Here is a 5,393-nt window from a genome sequence, read left to right on the forward strand (position 1 = left end):
AAAATACATATTAAGGCTATTTTACACATTTGTCCCTAAACTTTCACATTTTTACAATTTAGTCCTTAATACACAAAATCACAAATTCATGCAAATTCACAATAAACCCATGCTAGCTGAATTACCATAATGCAAATTCACAATAAACCCATGCTAGCTAAATTACCGAAATACATATTAAGGCTATTTTCCATTTATTTCACATTTTAACCTCAAATTTTAAACATTTCACAATTTAGCCCCTAATTTGCATTTTCACTAAAAATCACTTAAAAAACTTGTATATTTATCAACAAGCATTCAAAATCTATCATCAAACATCAAAACACATGCTATTTCATCGATGGAAACATTCAAAATCTTTTAATGGTTTTGCAAATTAGTTCCTAGGCTAGCTAGCACTAGATGCAACGATCACAAAAACATAGAAATCATTAAAAACTAAACAAAAATGGACTTACATGCAAAGCTAATATATGGAAAAACCTTCAAGCTATTCCAATGATGTTTTCCTTAGCTAATTTTGATTAGGCATGGTGAAGAAAGATGAAAACCATGTTTTGTTTAATTTAATAAATCTTTATTTACCAAATCACAGTTTTAACCTTAAATTAGAACATTAAAATTCACATGTTTTATGTCCATAAATGTCCACCCAATATAAAATGGTCTAATTATATCATAAGACCTTCACTTTAATAAGCCATAGCCATTAGACACATTTAACTAATAGCATACAAGTTTTACACTTTACGCGATTAAGTCCTTTTTATCGAATTAAGCATTTGAACGGTAAAATTTAATTACAAAAATTTCACATAATTAATCTATCATACTGTAGACCTTATTAAAATAATAAAATAAATATTTTGACTTCAAATTTATTGTCCCAAAACCACTGTTTCGATTTGACTAAAAACGATCTGTTACAGATATAAGAAATGAAGATGGCAATATTCAACTCATTAAGGAAGAATTCTTAGATGAACAAATTCTAGTTATCACAGCATTACCTTGGTATGCCGATATAGTAAATTTCCTAGCGAGTGGGTTGCTGCACCTGTGCTCACTAATCAAAGAAGAAGGAAATTTCTTCATGATGCCAAACAATATTATCGGGATGAACCCTTCTTATTCAAACACTATGAGGATCAAATGATTCGGAGATGTGTTCTAGATGATAGATTTAGAGCTTTTTGCAACACTATCATTCAACACTTTATGGATGACATTTCGAAGGAATGAGAACTCTTGCAAAGGTTCTCCAATCTAGTTTCTATTGGCCAAGTCTGTTCAAAGATGCACATGCATTTTATCAGACTGTGATCGCTGTCAATCAATAGGAAACCTATCAAGGAGGCATGAAATGCCATTGCAAAACATTTTAGAAGTTGAGTTGTTTGATGTATAAAGGATTGATTTTATTGATCCATTTCCACCTTCTTGGGGTAATATGTACATATTTGTGGCAGTAGATTATGTTTCTAAGTGGGTAGAAGTTGTTGTTCTCCCTACTTGTAATACCCCGAAAATTTTTACAGTAAGATATTATCATTGATATAGTAAAATAAGAAAATAAAGTGACAAAAAGGAAAATTTTGAGTTGTGTCAACCTTGGGAAGTATATTATGATATATTAATTCAAGAAAGGACTAAATTGTAAAGATGAGAAAATTTTTGTTGCACAAGAGTAAATACTCAAAATTTGAGGGGTTAAAGTGTAAATATGAAAAATTTGAAGGACCAATAGTGAAAATATTTTAAGGGAGGAATGATCTAAAAACTAAGGAAAATGGATGAATTAGGACCAAATTGAATAGGTGAAAAATTATGACGGACTAAATGGAAATTTTACCAAATTAAGTGATGACTCAAGGATGGAATTCTAAAAGATTATGAAGGGCAAAATGGTCAATTAGTAAGAGAGAATTCTAGAATGTAATGATTATGTTGATGATATTTTAAATTAATTAATTAGATAAATATTATTTTATTAATATTTTAATGAGATATTTATTATTTTTTTATTATTTATTTAGTATATAAGGAAGGAAAGATGAAGAATTCTCATCATCTTTCCAATCATGCAAATGTTAGAAGAGAAGAAAAGAAAGAAAGTTTCCTTTTCTTTACAATTTAGTCATTCCACCAAAAATTTACTATTTTCACCTAGAAATCAAAAGAATTTCCATAGCTACCAAGAGGGAAAAATGTTAAGGAGACTATGGGGAGTTAGAATATCAAATTGGATTCAAGGAATAGAAGCTGGAGGAGAGAGAAAATGAAGATGAAGATTAGAACAAGGTAAGAACATCATGATATCAATATATTTTTAAGTTTGGTATTATTGAAAAAGCATGGGATTGATGTTAATGTAGAGTTTCCTTACATATGGTCCTATGTTCTTAATATGTTAGTGAAGAGAAAACAAGAGAAAGTGATGAGAAATAGTGTAGAGAAAGAAAATAAGGGTGTTATAAACATGGTAATTAATATCTTGCACTAAAACAGTTTTGGACAGCAGCAGTGGTCTAATTTTGAAAAATCACAAAAAATTGTGGAAATTGAATTAGAAGTTGAATGAAATATGAAATTAAATTTTATTGAGTCTGGTTTTTTATAGAAGAAATGGTGTAAGCAATGAAATAGTAAATTGTGAAATATAACAAATTTAGTTAGACAAGGTCAGATTGATTTCGGGTTCCCTTGTTCTGATTTTGTAAAATCATAAAAAAATAGAGAAAAATAATTAGGTGCTTAAATTGATATGTTTAGAATATTAAATGAGTCTACTTTCAAGATAAACAAACAGGAACATCATTCGAATCCTGTACAAGGAGATAACTAACTGTTAGTGAAGAAGGGTTAGAACTGTCAGACAGCAGAATAGAGGTGAATTTAAAGAATAAACTGTACTTATTGGCTAAACCAAAAATAATAAAAATTTTATGGTAAGAAGATATGCAAGTCTAGTTTCAGGAAAGATTAGCGGGTCTTAATTTCGAGTTCTGTAGCTCAAGATATAAATAATTTAGTGACCATGACTCAAGTAGACAGCTTGATGTGAACATATAAGTAAATAGTGGAATTATGTATAAATTAAGGATGTGGAATGGAGAGGAGGAAAATATATGAATATTCAGTTAGTATGGGTTTACTTTAAAAATGGCTAATTTTCATGTTTTAGGTTCGTGGACTAAATTGAACAAGAGTAAAACTTTAGAGGCAATTTTGTAAAAATGTCAAAAAAGGACCAAATTGAAGAAAATGAATTGTTTCAGCATTTAAATTAATAAATTGAATGAAATTATTAATTTAGATCAAGATCGGGTGAAAAATTGGGAAAAATAAAAAATTACCAAAATGCCCCTAAATCTTGATATTTCTGTAATTTAGCCAGGTAAGCTCATATAACTTAATTAAATATGAAAATATATTGATTTGATTATTGAATTGTGAGAATTATGATATGTAAATGACATGAATATGTAGCATGAAAATGTTAACATATGATATATGTGATTGATAAAAATGGTACAAGAATTTGTTCGAATATTGAATTCCGATTAGATAGGTGATTACCCTTAAGGTCTTGCATGTGTTGCAGTAAAGGTTATTCTGAAAGGAGTAATCTTATGATCTCATTATGAAAAGGAATTTCACCTGAAAGGGTGACACTTGAAAAGGATACATGTACCTAAAAGGTACAACTAGAAAAGAGAATGTACACTGTGTGTGTACAACTTAAAAAGGAAATGTACACTTTGTGTGTACACTTGAAAAGGAAATGTATGCCTTGTGTGTTCAATGTGAAAAGTGGTAGCTTTAGCTACCTGATCAGTGAAAAATGATAGCTTCGGCTACCTAATGAGTGAAAAGTAGTAGCTTCGGCTACCTGATTAGTGAAAAGTGATAGCTCCAGCTACCTGATCAGTGAATAGTGGTAGCTTTAGCTACACTTATCTGATCAGTGACAAGTGAAAAGTGTGGAAGTGCAAGTCCATAGTTGAACTATGGCAAAGTGATAAAGTGTGCCAATCATGGCAAAGTGATATAGTGTGCCAAACATAGCAAAGTGTTTAGTGATTAATGATGAATTGACGGATAAGACCATGGTTGATCCATGGAAAAGTGTGAAAAGTAGGTATGGTATTTCCATATCGAGCTATGAAACGTAGGTATGGTGTTTCCATACTCAGTTGTGAATTGTGGCACTGAGCAAACTACGGACTCAAATCCGCAAGACGTTCTCTAATTTGACAAAGATTGGTAAGTGACATATGAAAATAGTATTGGAAGACTTATGGTTATTATTGATATTGATCTAAAATAAGTGTACCATTAATATTTAAATGATTCAATGGGTAAAGTTCTGATATGAGATAACATGAGTTTGAAATGAATTATCACGGTATATACGATATATATGAAAATGATGGTGCTTGAAATATTGATATAATGAAATGAATGATATATGTTTATAAAGAAACAACAAAAGAATGATAGGTATCATGACATATAAAAATATGATTATCTTTGATATGTTGCTACAAGGAAATTATGTATGTTGAGATGAGCAATAAACTTAAGTGTAATATGATGAGAAAATAAGTTTATCTATGCTGAATTTATATGAATATGTTTAAGTATGCTAACAAGTGTTACTATCGATGCTTATACAAGTGCCAAGCTATTGGTTAAATGGTAATATGTTTATTTATATGATGTGTTGAAAGGGCAAGTGCTTAAATGAAAATATACTTGTGATCGTGAGAGAGTGACAAGTTTTAAGTTACGCAATATCTTATGAAATGGCTTATCATATGATTAATTGAAAAGAGTTATGTTCAACTGCACTAGCTTGTGGTTATAATGGTATAGTATGCTTATGATCAGTGTGTTATATATAAGGAATGAGTGTGGAAAGTAAAGAGATATATATGAAAATAGAGTTAAAATTATTTAAAATCTTACTAAGCTAGAGATGATATGTATAAGTGATGCTGTGGATTTATTCACCTTGTAAATTGATGAATATAACTTCATGAGTATTGTCTGAACCACACGGCTTGGCCACACAGCCGTGTCACCCCTACAGTGTTGAAAAATCTTAAATATTTTCAAAAAAAATTTTGAGTTTTTAGTTAAGTCCCGATATATATTTTGAGCCTCGATGGCTCACATAAGGGACACTATGATTAAATTTGATTAATTACAGGTATGAATGTTATGTGAAGCGAAATTTCTGTTAAATGATTTGTAAATTTTGGTAATGCTCTGAAACCCTGTTCCGGCGATGGATACGGGTTAAGGGTGTTGCACTACTAATGATGCCAAGTCGGTGGTGTGGTTCTTGCATAAAAATATCTTCACAAGATTTGGTACACCCCATG

Source organism: Gossypium arboreum, chromosome 13 (assembly GCF_025698485.1).
Source record: "Gossypium arboreum isolate Shixiya-1 chromosome 13, ASM2569848v2, whole genome shotgun sequence".
NCBI lineage: Eukaryota > Viridiplantae > Streptophyta > Magnoliopsida > Malvales > Malvaceae > Gossypium > Gossypium arboreum.